General features: G+C 38.7%; 1 long non-coding RNA gene across 22 annotated transcripts in view; it reads left to right on the top strand.

Moving 5' to 3' along the window:
• Positions 1–5,936: 5,936 nt before the first annotated feature.
• LOC140465071 (uncharacterized) overlaps positions 5,937–17,560 on the top strand; it is a 222,100-nt gene continuing 210,476 nt past the window's right edge. For 5 of the 22 annotated variants that reach the window (XR_011955067.1, XR_011955073.1, XR_011955071.1 and 2 more), the window contains exons 1-2: positions 5,938–6,222; positions 9,876–10,185. This is a non-coding gene — a long non-coding RNA (uncharacterized lncRNA). Of the gene's footprint in view, positions 6,223–6,889; positions 7,320–7,370; positions 7,678–9,875; positions 10,186–17,560 lie in introns of those variants that run through there. The other 17 variants (XR_011955081.1, XR_011955079.1, XR_011955083.1 and 14 more) reach the window with 11 other exon arrangements.

A 17,560-nucleotide genomic window follows, 5' to 3' on the forward strand; every position in this document is an offset into this window, starting at 1 on the left:
CTTTCCAGAGTCCCAGCTTGGAACCTGGCAGTTTGATGGATTAGGTTTTATGTGTCTGATGATATTGAAAGTTTAAAATCATATGTCATGTATGGCCAATTGGTAATGTATCTCAGTGTTCTAGTGTCCATAGAATCATCCCCCGTGTGTGTTGCCATCAGAAATCAAGGTTGGGGATGATGCTCAAGGACAGTGGAAGAATGCAAAGTCAGCAGAGGTAGGAATGTACAGTCATGTGTATGCTTGGGTTGGGGTGGGGATGGGCTGCTGAATGCAACCATTGGCTAAATTATACATCATTCTGGTTAGCAATTGTTCACTGTGACACAAGGACAAATGACAGTTTTGAATACTATAGCATTTTATAGCTGTTAGAAGTGTCTCAAATAGCTTCATATACAATGAATTGCATTGAAACACAGTTACCATGGTTATGGAGGCAAACACAAGCTGCCACTTTATGAAAACATAATCCAATAAGTATCAATGAAACAACTCATTATTGTTTTTTGTTCAGCACAAAGACGAGTAACTGATTCAGCCCAACCAATATGCACTGCTGTTGTGTTAGCAAAGGCAACTCCATATTCTTTAATATACTTATTTTCCAAGCTAGCAATGGGCGAATATTGGCAGAAGAACTGAGTAAGCCCTTCTTTGAAAAGCTCTAAATGAATCTTCCATATCCACTAGAACCACAAGATCAATCAGGGAGAGCAACTTTAATGCCTATTCATAGGACATTCTTTCCAGCAGTTGTTTCTTGTGAAGCCAAGGTGATGTTGACTCTTGAACAAAATCTTGTGTTCCAGACATAATAATGCTCTCAAAAAGCATGTTGTACTTCAATAAGTACATTGCCTGCACTGAATTACACACACAGAGCAAACTCACATTGCATTGGATTAAAATCAAAGGGCATTTTTGTACAAGTTTCCACTGAAACAGGAACTACTTATGGTATAAATATGAACATGGACATCCATACATTTTAATATGGACATCTGGAAGCAATATTAATGCCAATTCCATGTTTATTTAATTGCTTGCACTTATGTTTATGTCCAATGTGGTATTTGCATAGTTACACTCTGGTTTTATGGGTACTTACACTCTTGTTTGTATATTTGTATTCAGTTTATATGCTTAATTACACTTGTGTTTCAACCTGTTTTTATATGGTCCCATTATTCTCCTTATTCTGATTATTGATGTTTGGGTTATGTTGATTATTTATATTTTTGTTTGCTGTTTGTACTGTTGTGTGGAGAATCATTTATTCCTGTGTTCACTTGATTTATATCCATGCTTCTATCATCATTTATGCTCATCTTTCAAGCTTGTCAGGTATTGCCAACAGCACCAGAGATTTACAGTGCTGTTGCTTCACAGTTACCGTTGCTTCAGAGGATTGCTCTTGGTGTATTGTTCTGAGTACAAATAGCAGTGGCAGTGGGAATCTCACGGTCAATTACTTTGTACAAGAAGCACATGTCATTATTAGTGAAGTACTAAAAAAAATTGATTTTATCAATCATGGCTCATGAGTGACTTCATGATGTTGTTGTAAATAACTGTTTATTTATGGACTCTGCTACCTTGATGACAGTTACTTGGAGAGGTAGTTGACCTTTGACAATTGTTATGAGTATAGTTCCAATCCATGATTAAATAACTGAATAAGAATCCCCTGAGACATGAATTTGCAAAATCAGTAAACCACTCGAGAACTGATTTTATTAAGTAAGCAATTGTAACATCATTGTTGCCAGATAACCTACTTCAGACTTTTCTGTCACCAATTCAAGTGTATCCCAATTCATTTCTATTGCTTCAATCAAATATTGGGAAAACTCCCTGCTGTAGCCGCAGAATCTATCCCCTTCTGGATACTGTCTGAGTCTGATCCAGAACATTTGCAATCTTGGCACACCATCTGAACTGGTCTTCTCCACCACTCGCAAATATTTCGTTCCAAAAGCATTACATTGCTTTTATGTGCCCCTGCTGCAGATCATTTGCTGCTAGAAGTTTCATTTAGGTAAGTTTCACCACTGGACTTAACTATTTCTATGCTCCCTTATCTGGCCCACCACTCCCCTCAAAACAATACGCTGCTACTCATGCCTCAACTTGTACCAAATCCCATTCACACACTGTCACCTCGGCATTTTGGCTCCCAATTCTGCAGTATAATAGTTTTTAAATTCGCATGTTTAGTTCCTGGTGATACCTCTCCCATATTCTGTAAATGCCATGTTCAGATTTTCATTTCTTGACTCCGTGCTTTCAGCTGCCTGGACCTAAATGCTGGAGTTTTCTTCTCATACCACTCCCCACACCATCTTAAGGATGCTCCTTAAAACTTATCAAACTCCGGTCCATCCCTCTGACTGTTAACTGAAAGTTTTGGTCACCAGCCCCAGTGCCTGTCTGCTTCAGTTTCAGATGTTGAGTTCTTTTCATTCACTCATTGGATGTGAGCATCAGTCACAAGGCAGTCTTTGTTGGTCATCCCTAACTGAGGGGTAGCCCTTGACGAGCAGCTGAAATGCATATGGTTTAAATATATCCATAGGGCTGTTATAGGGAGTTCCAGGATTTTGACCCATTGAGACTGAAGGAAGAGCAATATTGTTCCAAATTATGATGATGTGTGACTTGGACAGGTACTTGTAAATGCTGGTAAATCCATGTATCTGCTGCATTGGTTCTTCTAGGTGGTAGAGGATTCAGGTCTTACAGATGATCTCTAAGGAGGCTTGTTGTATTGCATCTTGTAGGCAGTACACATTGCTTTGTCATCATCCGTGAACATATCTGATTCTGACATTATGATGGAGGGAAGGTGATTGACAAAGCAAATGGAGATGGTTCTACCTGGAATACAACACTGAGAAACTTCTGTCATGATATTCTATGGTTCCCGATGAAGGGATTTTGCCCGAAACATTGATTTTCCTGCTCCTCGGATGCTGCCTGACCTGCTGTGCTTTTCCAGCACCACTCTAATCTCTGACCACAAACAACCAGAGCCATCTTCCTTTGTGCTAGCTATGACTCCAAACAGCAGAAAGTTTCCCCCTGATTTTCATTGACTCCAATTTTGCTAGAGGTCCTTTGATGCAACATTAAGTCAAATACTGCCTTGATGTTAAGGACAGTTACTTTCACTTCTCCTTTTAAGTTCAACTCTTTTGTTCATGTTTAGACCAAAGCTGTAATGAAGTCATTAACTGAGAGGTTCTGGCAGAACCCAAATTGAGCATCACTGACCACATTATTGCTGTCTGATAGTACTGTTGGTAACTTCCTTCATCATTTTACTGATGATTGAGAGGAGACTGATGGGGCAGAAATTGACTGGATTGGATTGGTTCTGCTTTTCATGGGCAAGACATGCCTGGGCAATTTTCCACATTGCCAAGTAAATGCCAGTGTTGTAACTGTATTGGAAGATGTTGGAGATGTTTTCAGTGCTCTGGTCCATGTTTTTTGTAGACCACAGCCTTTGTAATATACAGTGCCTTCAATTATATCTTGATGTTATGTGCAGTGAATGAATTGGCTGAAGATTGGCATTTGTGATGCTAGGAACCTCAGCTGAGGTAGAAAAGGATCATCCACTGAGCACTTTCGGCTGAAGATTCTTGCATATGCTTCAGCTGTATCTTTTCCACTGATATGATGGGCGATATTAAGGATGAGAATATTTGTGGAGCACTGTCCCCCAATAAGTTGTTTAATCACCTGCCATAACTCAGTACTAGATGTGATAGCAATGAGGAGCTTAGATCTGATTGGTGGGTTGTGTGGATCATTAGTCCGGTCTATTAATTGCTGTTTTGACAAGTAGACTTGTTTCTTCAGCAGGTTGACATCATGTGAATTCTAAGTTACCTGAATTACACTCCTGTAAAATATACAAAGTCCTGTGGGTGTCCTGTATCCTTCAGGCGTTTTACTTAGGGATCAAAGTAAGTAAATGTTACCAAAGGTGCGATATAAATGAAATTTGTTCTTAACGTCGGACTGATTTACTGACACAAAAGATTGACATTGCTGTTTGTATCTGTCCAATGCATTACCCAACGATACCGAAAGGAAAGCTGTGAACAAACTTGGGTTTACCTGCTGTGACTGTGAAAGCACCATATATTCGTAGCCTGGGCTCCATCAGTCCAGAATGAAATGTTTACTAAACCTTCACCATCCTTATCCCCTGTTGTAGTCACTTAAAACAAAACCTGTTAGCACTCAGTTCGCGTGATGATGCTGTAAATCCTGAAAAGAAACGAGCGACTGTACAGTCTGGTCCTGGGTTTGATTTCAATGGAATCCTGTCCATTTAGGGGATTTTTTTTGAGGCTGCTATTGAGTAGCCGAAAAGTACACGCTGATGTGCACTGGATTCGAGTGCCCAGCCCGTTTTCTCTCTGACGCGATACCGTAATCTGCTAATCTCTTTAGATCTGCCTGATTGGCAGTGCCGATGTACCCTGGCTGGCACTCCTTGTTCATGCCTCACTGATAGGGATTAATGTTGAGATGTCCCCTTTGCTGTCGTTCGAAAACCCATCCGTTTCCCCTCGCCCTTTCTCTGTGAAATGCCTCTCTGAAATCTCGTCCCCGCCCCCCCTCCAGTCCAAACCAGGTAACAGGCATCTCATCCAAACTTCTTCCTTTGAGGAATGCCTTTCTTCCGCCGGTGATCTCCCAGTGACAGAACGCTCAGCCCCAATCAGGCCAGCGTTCATACCCGGCAAAGGATGCGCTCAGACCGTCGCCCCATCAGTAAGGGCAAAAAAAACCGAACTTTTTGTCAAGGTTTCCAAACTTTTTGTCAAAAGCGAGGCAAAAATACCCAAGGCCCACCTAAAAGCAGCAGCCCAACCCCTCACTCAACAAGTACCAATGAGCTACTGATTTGTGAATTTGAGCTGGGGTGTATATATGTATTTGCTTGTGTGTTCATGTGTTGAATTGCATTTGGTCTGTGTATGTGTATGGGGGGGCGGGGGGGGGTCTGTGCTTTGAGGGTTTATTTTATTGTCGGGTGTCACTGGCTCGTCCAGCATTTATTGTCTATCCCTAATTTCCCAGAAGGCAAGTAAGAGTCAACCACATTGTTGTGGGTAGGCCAGACCAGGTTAGAACAGCAGATTTCCTTCTGTTAAGGACATTAGCGAACCAAGTAGATCTTTCCAGCAATTGGCAATGATTACGCGGTTGCCGTTAGGCTCGCGTTTTATTGCCACCATGAAGGGATTCAAATCCACATCCCCAGAAAGTAACCCCAGTGTTGGATTACTAATTTAGTGCGAGGAAAGTGAGGACTGCAGAGGACCAGAGTCCAGAGAGTGGTGCTGGAAAAGTACAGCAGGTCAGGCAGCGCCCGAGGTGCAGGAGAATTGACGTTTCGGGTTTAAGTCCTTCATCAGGAATTTCAGCACCACATTCTGGACCTCTTACAAATTTAGTGGCCTTGTTACTATGCCGCCCGCTCCCTGAATGTTCGATGGCGTTTTCGGTCTGGGTGCATGTGCTGGATCTGTGTTCGGATAGAGGTCTCTGTGTGTCTGATGTTTGATTAGATTATATTCCCTACAGTGTGGAAACAGGCCCTTCGGCCCAACCAGTCCACACTGACCCTCCGAAGAGAAACCCACCCAGACCCATTTCCCTCCGACTAATGTACCTAACACTATGGGCAATTTAGCATGTGTTGTGTTGTGATCGCTGCTTGTGCGTGTGCACATGTTTGGAAGGGCATTTGTGTTGGAGAAAGTGAGGACTGCAGATGCTGCTGTGTTGGGGTTTGTGAGCTTTGGGAGTGTGTTGGGTTTGTAATTGCGGTTGGGGTGAATGTATGTTGGAATCTGCGATTGAGTGGGGGGGGGGGTGTTCGGTTGTTGGGGTGTATGCTTGGGTTGGGGTGTTGTTCACGTTTTGCCGGTCTCTTGGTGTGGGGAGCACTCTCGGATGCTGAAAAGTTGGATCTGACAGTGGGTTGTGTGAGGAAAGAGTGCGTGAGCGCGTCAGCACCAAAGTTAAACACAAAAGCATTTTACGCAGGGGCGAGAGGAGTTCCCTTTGTTCTAGACAGAGAGAAGCTTGGAAGAGATCAGAGAGAATTAACCCTCAGACACGCAGCACTTCGGAGGTTATCGGTGGGCTGGCAGTATTGGGATGCAGGTAGTGACCATTGCCTATGCCTTTAGGGTAAGTTTTTATTCCTTCTAAAGAGACAGCTGTCCGTGACAGTGTAAAGAAAAGATGATTTTACAAACCGCGCTAGACAGCGCGAAAGTTGATGGAATGGCCTCTTAAATCTCGTTGTTGTAATTCGTTTATCGTCACAATTAAATGTTATTTGTCCTGGTTGCAGGCGAGTCGCAACAAAGCATTTTTTTTTTAAAGCGTAAATATTAGGCGCATTGGATTTTCAAATATTTACAGCAGGCAAGCAACAGGTAGGAGTTGAGTGGCGAACTGCAGCCTCCTTTGTAGAGGCTGATACTGAACTCGGAAAGGCCTGTCTTTGTTCTCAGTTTGGATTCATCACCCTCAAACAAACTCTTCACTCGCCTGAGAATAGAACGAGGGCTCTCAATAATTCCATACTCTGACTACATCGAACATGGCTGGGTATTGCAATCCTCTCCCAGCAAAGATCAAGGTGTTAAAGTGATTTTTTTTGGGGGGGTGGGGGGAGGTGCGGAGGTGGGTTCATGTTATGAAATCAAGATGAAATTGCCTTTTATTTTCGCTGCTGATCCTCGCTGGGCGCTGCAGTAAGGGGTTATTGACAGTTTCGTTTCTTTTTAGGTTGAAAATATCGTTTGCGCGGAGCAGGGTAAACTGCAGGGAGTTGGGGGGGGGGGGGGGGGAGAAAAGAGAAGAAAAACCTGGCAGTCTAAGTCAAATCGAACTTGTAAAAGCAACTATTTGATCGCGACCACTTGGGATCTACAGTGTGTTTTACAGTAGTTACCAGACATCGTGTATCACGGAGTAAATGAAATGTGACTACATTCCCCGGGCTCCTTGTCCCTTTCTGCCGGCTTCCGAATTATCCCATCGCCAGGTCTGCTGTTTTGGACGAAAATATACGATTGCGCAGGTTTGGAACTCAGGGCTGCGAAAGTTGCATCGTTTTCCTTGGAGCAACAGTTTAATTCGCCAGGTTGGCAGCCAGGAAAAAATCGTCTCTAAATACAGCTTCTCGACTCCAGATGTTTTTTTTTAAAAATGATGAAGAGATTTTATCTAGAATAGCATTCCATTCTATTCACATTCTCGGCGGACCTCAAGTGACGGTAAGTAAATCTACAGTGTAATAGTTATCGCTCAGAGGGAGAAAATATCCAAGCATCTCTTTTGGACCCATTGTTAAACATTTGAAGGGTAGAAATCGCCCAGCATAAATCTAGACATGGCAAGTTCTTTGTTTCAGGTTATAGGGGGAACTATCCCTTCCTGAACTCACATCTCTATCAGTCTTTGTTTATCCCTCCCTTGCTCTTTCTCTTTGTCCCCCGTGTGTGGCTCTTTAGTTTTGGACGAAGAACCAGCCGAATAGTTTTGCTCTTTGTATGGGAAGAAGATTTAGGCTTTCACTTCGAGTACAAATGAAATTTCGAACTTGCCCAAAATCTGCCTGACGCAACAGACAAGGTATTGCAAGACTTTGAGTAGCAATCTTGAATTAACAAAATACTTTAAAGATGCTTTCCAAGGCGGTTAAATCACTCGAGACAGTTCTGTTATCATTTTTCTCAGACTATCCAGAAATACTTAACCTTGCTGTTAATTACATTGCACATGAGAAATATATCCAAATTGTATGTTAGATGTTGGATTTGGTTGACAGTGCCAGAATTAAAACAATAGATCATGGTCCCTGTACTGACTGGAGACAGATACATCAGAATTTCACAATATATTCTTAACGAGTAGGTAACAAGTGAGAGTTAATTGGATTTGGGGAAAGTCATTTATCATTCATTTTTTGTCTAAAATTTGGACCTTCTTTACTTTCATCGATTCTAAACAGTGAGTTCAGCCACTCCCTATTCTTTTGTTACCCAAGGACTCCTCGTGAGAGAGGACCATTGTTTGGTACTGCATGTCTCCAGTTAATAATTCATAGATTTTTCTGTGAAAACTAATATTTCTAGAAAACTAATATTTCTTTTCAGCTACCCTTTCACATTGCTACCCTGAATTATTTTTTATAGAATAAATTTCTTATAACTAACCCCACCACAAAAAGTTCAATAAAAAAAGACAGTCTTTCATACATGTTGTAAAATGCATAATGTATTTGAAAAAAAGCACTGCATTCGTTAAGGTAATGGATTCAATTTTTGTATTATTACCGAAGAGGGGTATAACGAAGATTTATTTGGAGAATATATTTAGACTGTTCCAAGTAAAACAAAACAAATTACACAATTTCACGGATCATCCTGTTTAATTACTCATCTCAAACTAAACTATACTTCAGTATCTGAATCATGTATACTTCAGCTGATTTACTTTGCTGTCTTTTTTACAGTCACATTTTGACATGACTGCAGGATACTTTTACTTTTTACAGGGATTTTTCCACCACTTTGCAAAAAAAAAGTTCTGATATTTGAATATTCTACATAGAGAAATAGTTTGGATTGAAACAGGGTCCAGATCTGATTCGATCAATGCCTTAGCAATCGATAAAACCGTGTACTAAATAGTATATGTGATTACATTGAACCTGGTAAATAGAAGTAAAGTGAGTTTTTCAAAAATGTGAGACAAAGTGAGTTAGGATCCCATCCTATGCTTTATAAGGACTCTTAGGTAAAAGTTACATTTATCTTTAGGTGTCTTGGTGCAGTGATTTCAAAACAGAGATCACATATAAATACATGTTTCTTACATTTTTTTCGCACTTTTTCTTTTATATTTCTCTATTCTTTGTTTGTTATCTGTGTCCTTTCCCATCGTATGTTGCTTTCAATCATAAATCAATGTACTGTTCCAAATCTACTGACGGAAGCTTAAGTTGCTGACTACAATAAAATCATGTAGTACAACATTGAGGCTTGGAGTGGGTGAGGGATGTAAATGGAATGAGTGTCTTGGACAATTCTAGTGTGCAGGGAAGCCATCATGTATGACATACAAATTCTCACACATAAGAGACAGCAATTATTAGTTTAAAGTTGTGCTAAGATTAATAAAGATATGAACTATTCCTGAAGGGCCTCATCTCATTGGCTAAGTAACAGTATTTTCTCAAAACCAAACTAAGTAGTTGAGTAATTCTTTGAAAAGGATGTTTGAAAATAATGCTTAGCCTTGATAAAACTTTCCCAATTCTTTGCAGAAACTATCATAAAATGAGTTGAAATTGAAATTGAACAGAAGTTGTAAGTTGCTCTTCTGTTGGAATCATGACCAATATTGAATTATATACACAGCATTTTTTTGACTCATCCCAATTCATTCACTGGGAACAGACCCTCCGTGCTCTGTTTATAATGTCTAGCTGTTTCTCGTCCATTTCCAGAGAACGCACTGTATTTATGTAATTAGCTTCAGTAACAAACATTTGAATTGAGCTTTGACTTTCTAGCACTCCTGAAGTCTCGGTACCTAACATCTTATCGCTTTCTAATTACATTTGTACTTTCTCGATTTATTTTGGTTACCCACTAGTGACTGTGATGCTTGGTCAACATAAAGTTAACCATGAAATATTTTACAGGGGATTTGGGATGTTTATTTCATTGAGCCTGTTCTACTTTGAGGCAGATTAAAATGAAGTCAAAATGTTGCAGGAATTATACAATTTTTCACCTGTTAACCAAGTATTTTCTCTTTCAAAGGAAGAGATCACCAGAATATACCAAGATGGAGAATTAATGTGGATTTTTACAACTTCTAAGAGTCAAATATCAATGGATTTATGTTCTCTACTTGTACAGTTGTAGACCCGCAAGCTGATGGAGGAGTTTGGAGATATTATTATGAAGGGTTCATCATTTAAATCTTGGGAACAACAGTTAATTCACGTGAGGACAAACAAAGGATATAAGCTAAATTGATCTCTATGGAATTTAATTTTACAAATTGGATTGCTTGTGAAGATGATGGCATTTGGATAATTCTACTATCAAGATTCAGAATGAATTCCAGGTATGTTAATACGTTGCTTCATATATCGCAATGTCTGCAAAGGACAATCTATCTTTTTTTATGGCTTCCCCTTTGTAAAGATTTTCTCTGTTTGAGATGAACCATGGTGAAGTAAACAATCTAGCCAGAATTCAGAGGCAGAATGAAACTACACAGGTAAATAATAACGAGACCCCAGTTCTGCTCAGTGAATGATAATAATACAATTTATGTAGTTTGTGAACTTTCAAAAGGCATTTCATGAAGTGTCACAGAACAAGCTTGTGAACAAAATAAGAGCTCATGTAGTGAAAGGGACAGCAGCAGCATGTATAAAAAAAATTGACTGACAGGGAACAGAATTATGAAAAACAGTTTGCATTTGGTCTGGTGGAAGGTTTGCCATTGGGTTTCTGAAGAAGTGATGTTGGGATCCCTGCATTTCTTGATAAATTCATTATCTTGACATGTGTATACAGGGCACAATTCTAAACCTTGCGGATTATATAAAACTAACAAGCATTATGAATAGTGTTCAACTTCAAAAAGCCATAGGTTGATGGAATGAGTAGTCAAGTGGCAAATGAAATTTAATGCAAGGAAGTGTGTAGTGATTTATTTTGGTAGGAAGATCGAGGAGAGACAACATAAAATAATAAGTAGAATTTTAAAAGATGTATAGGTGCAGATAGATCTGGGGGTGTATGAGCATACATTTATGAAACTGAGAAGCAATTAATAAAGCTCCTGGGATCTAGGGATTTATGCACGGAGTATAGAGTACAAAAAGTAAAGAATTTCTGATAAGCCTGTACAAAACATCAATTCAACCTCAACTGGAGAGTGGGGACCTCTGGGGACAAAACCTGAGGAAGAATTTGAGGGGACTAGAGTGGATGCAGAAAGGATTCATGTGAATCATTCCAGGGATAAGAAACTTTATTATGGTGGTTTGCTTGGAGAAACTGGAACTTCTCGCCATAGAGAAAGTTAAAAGGAAATTTGATAGAAGTATTCAATCAATCATATTGGGTGTGAATAGAATGGATGGGGAGAAGCAGTTTCGATTGGTGCAAAACTTGAGAACCAGCATGCAACAATATAAAGTGATGAACAATAGAAACAGCACGAGCATGAGCAAAATAATTTTAAAGCAGCAAGTTGTTAGGATATGGATTGCAGTGCCTGAGAGTGTGCTGCAGATAGATTCAGCAGAGGTCTTTCTAAAAATAACTATTGTATAATTATCTGAAAGCAAAGATTTTGTTGGACTGTGGTAAATAGGCACGAGAGTGATACTAAGTGGTTTATTCTTGCAGCAAGCCAGGATGAACTTGACAGAATCAATGGTTTTGTTTTTCTATGCTGTAATGATTCTATGGCTTTTGATTCAGTATGCTGAGGCTTTTTGAAATGTTTGTCCGAAACTGATATGTGCATTTTATGGGCATGTTGGTAAAGCGTGGTGGTTATTATGTTCTAATTAAAGAACTGTTAGCTTGGTAGTTTACACCTGATATTAGCATGAGAATCTGTGTTTAAATAAACGTGTCCTTCCTTTGCTTCATGAGGTTTTGCATTTGACACCATTTATATTAGATATTTGCTAGTCTTTGCACGTTCTGTGATTGTCATAGCAAACCTTCTGCAGGAGATATATATTCTCCTATATATTGGATGAATCAGCAATAAGCTGTGCACCATTTGACAGTGTATCCTCGGCAAGTGGAAGTAGATGTACTTGCCTCAAGATAAAGCAAGTTGTATGATTGGTGGTAAGATTGGTTGCTATTGCAACATCATGCAATTCCAACATTTCTGAAGTCCTAAAACTAAATTATGTTCATTAATAGCATATTTATTCTCTTTGTTACTTTGCAAAAAAGAAATCACTTTCTTTTTGTTAAATGACCAAGGATCTTTTTTCAAGTTTAGAAGTCCTGACAGAATGGATCTGTTTATGGAAGCAAAATCTTAATTACCTCAACCATCTGCTACAACAACTCCCAAAAGATCAAACTTCAAACATACATTGTATCTGCCTCTAACAATGTTTTAGGTACATATATCATCCTCCCATTGTTAAGCATTGAAAATATATCAGTGAACGAATATTTTTTCCTAAAACTAAATCAAACTCAAAAGACGTGGAAAGCAAGAAAGACGAAAAGTCTAAGGCTGCTGAGAAAGGGGAGGCTTTTGGACCCAAACGGAATTGCTTAATTCACCTCCAAATTTACTGTTAGTTACTGTATTATATACTGGGGCCATGAATCTATCTAGTTAATTATGTTATGCATGTATATCTGTGACATTTGAGTGGTAAATATCATAAAGAGTGAGATGTATTTCACAATAGGTTGCTAATGATATGAGATTTTGAGAAAGCAAGATGGTAACTGAAAGCATTTTTATAAGAAATTGTGTTATTTTGGTAGCTTGCTACTTTATTGGTTATAATTTGCTTGTATGTTAGTAAATATTTTACCTGCATGGTAATATTACAGGAAAGCATACTTTTCAGATACAGTAGTTGCTTATTTAAGATTCATACTTGAACCAATCAAGAAAATAATATATAATGGATTTTATAAAAATTGAAGTAGTAGTGATGTGGGCTATATCCAGAACTTGGTTAAATAAATTTAGTTGAAATGTTTGCATGAGGTACGTTGTAGTCGAGAGTGTGGTGCTGGAAAAGCAACATCTGAGGAGCAGGACAATTGACATTTCAGACATAAGCTCCTCATCAGGATTCATACTTGAGCCCTCCTGATGAAAGGCTTATTCCCGAAACGTCAATTCTCCTGCTCTTCGGAAGCTGCCTGACCTGCTAAACTTTTCCAGCACCACACTCTCGATTTTAATCTCCAGCATCTGCAGTCCTCCCTTTCTCCTATGAGATACATTGTAACCTCATTACAGTTTCACCAAAAATCTGTTATAATTTTTTGATATATAACCTGAATACAGTATTCAAATAACTTGACCAGAAAAACTGTAACAATGTATTTTTCTGCTTAGGCTTTCAAATTTGCTCCTTGAGTTTTTCAGTTATGTAACTTCAATTTTTAAAAAGACATGAATCAGCAATGAGCTGTGCACCATTTGACAGTGTATCCTCGGCAAGTGGAAGTAGATGTACTTGCCTCAAGATAAAGCAAGTTGTATGATTGGTGGTAAGATTGGTTGCTATTGCAACATCATGCAATTCCAACATTTCTGAAGTCCTAAAACTTCAGCTAAAGTATACATGTGCATTTACACACACAGAAGTTCAGTACATATGTGCATTAACACATATACAGTACTAGTTCAGTATACACGTGCATTTACTAGTACAGAAAACCACCAAGCAGGATCCCACAGGAATTTAATTGACTCATAAAAAAGTATTTATGCCACTGTTTCCTTATTTCTTTTCAGTTGATGTATAGGTCGAAAGAAGGTTGTACAGTCATCATGAAGTTAAACACTGCTGAATCTATTTGTGTTAGAGGAGATGGGAAAACAGGCAGAACTTTGAGCTTATGACATCAGCCACAAACGATGTGATAGTGATATGTTTCTGTTACATCAATAGCGGCCAATCAGAGACAATAGGAAGAGGTTTTCATGGTGACAGTGTTTCTTTCAAAAATAGTAAATTAAGATGTTTCTTGCAGTTATGTTCACCCCAAGTTCTTTCAGCAACAATTTATTTTGCCCAAATCTTGTTTTCTCCATTACTGATTACTGATCGTGATTCTAAGATTATTCACTGAGCCCAAAATGAATTTACTGTAAAAAGCAATGCAACAGTTAAAACTAATTATGTAGATTATATATTATGAAATAAAATCAGCAGCTTATAATTTTCATGTGCCATTCTTGAATTTTACATGATGTACCAAAGCTGATCTTTTGTGGAAGACGAATCAGGATTTTGCTTTTGCCACAATACTGAAATGGCTGATAGGAAAGCCACAAATGGCTAGAATTCACTTTCCAAATCTTTGTGTCTTTCTATCTCACTGTCCTCTTCCTTAAAACCTGACTTTTTGGTCAAGTTTTGGTCATCTGACTTAACATGTTATTTTTAATTCATTTAGATGATGTGGGAGATTCTGGCTGGGCCAGCACTTACTGCCCGTCTTTAACTGCCTGTGGGAATGTGGTTGTAAACTGCCATATTGAACTATTGCAGTCCATTTTGAGTTGGTAAACCCACATTGCTGTTAGCAAGGGAGCTCCAGTACTTTCACCCAGTAACAGTCAATGAATAGCCAAGTCAGAATGGTGTGCATTCAGCATTCCTTATCAGTTTGGTGTCATATTTTGTTTTTTAATGCAGAATTTTATTCTGTTGAAAGCTCTTTATATAAATATATTGCTGTGATAATTTTAAAAAACGATAAGGAGGAGAAAGCTGGACTTATTTTGAAATCTCAGTAAGCTTTGAAATAACTAGCTAGAGGGTGGGTCAGATTTGATTCTTCTCTGTGTGAGGCGAATTGATCTCAGCTAGAATAATGGCAGAAAGTTAGGAATATTTCTGCTGACTTCTACCCCTGGAACAGGAAAGGGAAAATCAATCAGTGCTCCCACTCCTGATTGCTTTTCAGTGAACCTCCTGATTAAAGTGACATGTGTGTGGATGGCAAATGGGGATATAGTTGGAGTTTTGGTCTTGTGGTTGAACAATCTGCTCACTAGGTTGAATACAGATAATAATTACTATGATGGAAATTATACAACTGTCCTGGCTCCTCATCCATAAATAAAATGATAAGTTTAACATTTGTTTGGGAAGAAAGTGTGCATTAATATAATTTTTTAAGATGGCATTTATTCTACAAAAAACACTTCTTGATTTTCGTGCACTGTCCCCAGAAAAATAAAGCTTCTCAACATGAAACATGAATGGCGGAAGACAAAAAGCTTTTTTCTATAAAAAGATCCTTTGTGTTAATTTATGAAGAATAGTAGAACATTTGGTATTTCATTGCTCAGGTTACAAAAAGCTCAATTATGTGGTGCCCATTACCATCAATTTCTTGGTTGTATAGGTAGCAAGAAGGTTGCACATTTAAAAAATGACGTTCTGAATTGAAACATTTGGGTATTAAACAGTTCTTAATCAAAATAGGGTCAAACATTGTGTTGAAAAATGTGGTGCTGGAAAAACACAGCAGGCCAGGCAGCATCCGAGCCCCAGGAGAATCGACGTTTCGGGCATAAGCCCTTCTTCAGGAAAACATTGTGTTTATTGATTACAGAAACTCATAAATGGAATGGGGCATTTTGTTTCTTATTCAATTTTCCCACTTCAGGCAAGCATTAGTAAAAGATATATATTTTAGGACCAAAAACATGTAACAACAGTATGAGTGATGAATCTTCCAGTAAAAGCTGAGTGATGTCCCTGTCACTCCATGCCCACCTTAATTTCAAAACTGAGGTCAGTTTTTTAACTTCCCTATTGTTATCACCAGTCACCTGTAATAAAAGACTCAATAACTGGCTGCATTCCTGCTGTTAGAATGTGGTGATTGAGTCCAACTCGACAATGGACCAACTTGAGTGATGAAGGACATTGTTGAGATATATGAGGGTGGCTTCTGTAAAAGTAATTTCTTCATGTCTTCTGCAATAGGTTATCTATGCACATCTGTACAGTGTGGCAGTAGGCTGCTTTTTGTAGTTTTCTTTAAACAGCCTTTTATGCCGAATAATCTGAAATCATCAATGTACCTTGGCCTAAAATTTTACTCTGTGAAAAATTGTGAAAGTTGGATCAGCTGCCCATCACATGTCACTTCAATTTTTTATTTCTGCAGAAGTCAGTAGATCTCTGGAGAGATATACAGTGAACAACCGATTCATTATTATTCAATGTCAAAATAACTCACTGTAAGTTTTATCTGCATTAAAAACTAGTGCTAGAGAGATGCTGACGAAATGCATTACCTTGCCCCCTGATAACTTTTGGAGCAAGTTTCCCATGCCACATTTCTCTCCTTCTTCCGGAGTCATTCACTCCTTGCTAGGATACAGACTTACACATCGCCTTGTCTCTTCGTCCTTTTCCAAATGGACTTTAATCATTTGTGTCACATTGAAGTGAGCTTTTCAATGTATTCAAGGTAAACCTGTTGACTGAATCCTCAATTTAAGCCCACACATGCACATTTCAAACAGGAATCACCAGATAGTGATTAGAACACAAACCTTGGTCATTGTTCTTCGTTTCCCACCAAAGGCACTGAACTCAATTTGACACCAAGTTTGTAAAGATCCATTAATTTGGGACTGAGCTGATTTCAGATTTGGATGCTTCGCTCATCTACACAACTGGTTAAGCCCATTGAACCATTAGGTGAGTTGAACTTTAGTGAAATAATTTTAGTTAATTGTTAACTGGAAGCAAAGTTGATTGCTGTAAATTAAATTCACCCAGGATGTATTCCTATGCATTGCAGGAATTGAAAGACTACTTGACATTTTCTCCTGCTCCATCATGCAAGAGTTAAGCAATTTATCTTTGTGCTCGAAATCTGTAAAACACATGGAGACGTTGTATCCTGCTCAGCATTAAAAATGGGCTGAATAAAATTTGTCAGAATGTGAGTAGTGGATGATTTGGATTGGGTAGCATTGTTAGAAGCAGATGCTGAACTGGAACTCATCAGATATTAAGTCTGCATCAATTTTGGTTTAGTGTGCTAAATGTGTTCAGAGCAATTAAATTTGTCACCATTTCTGCATTCTTATATTTTGTTCAAATGGCTGTAAGCTATTTCCTTTCCAAGATTAGCTTCAGAATACAAGCACTTGAATTGCACTCAATTACTTATTTAGTATGACTACTTAACCAGGGCAAAATCCTGAGGCTTTTGAAGCATATGTTGAAGGAGTCTCTGCAGTTACCATATAGAAATTAAACAGAACAGACACCAAGAAGAAGATGGGATATAATAGAGTCATCAAACAAGGTGTGCTGCTATAGATGTTAACATCTTGAACAATTTAGTGCAGATTCATTGGCTGAATTATTGTACAACGGTTAATGTAAAAGTACTTCAGTGGTGTAAAGCATATATTGAAACAGTACCTGTTTTATTATTTAGCATGAAGGATTTGTGATAATGTTATGAACAAAGACCTGTTTTATGATAACAAGATTTTCCCTGTGCAAAGCAATTTTTTGGATTGCCCAATCCTTAATGTCATGAGGTGCGGAGATAACTTCACCCCCAATACCCTCCCCTCCTCCACTGCACAGTCCAAAAAACCATTGACTTCCTTTCAACAACCAATGCTGTTACGTCATTTGACTATTGCGTTGGATGTGCTTCAAGCTGATGCTTTATATCAGAATTCTTCATCACTTCTCTGAAGCAGAGTTGGAAAATCA

This window comes from Chiloscyllium punctatum, chromosome 41, assembly GCF_047496795.1.
Source record: "Chiloscyllium punctatum isolate Juve2018m chromosome 41, sChiPun1.3, whole genome shotgun sequence".
In the NCBI taxonomy this organism is placed as follows: domain Eukaryota; kingdom Metazoa; phylum Chordata; class Chondrichthyes; order Orectolobiformes; family Hemiscylliidae; genus Chiloscyllium; species Chiloscyllium punctatum.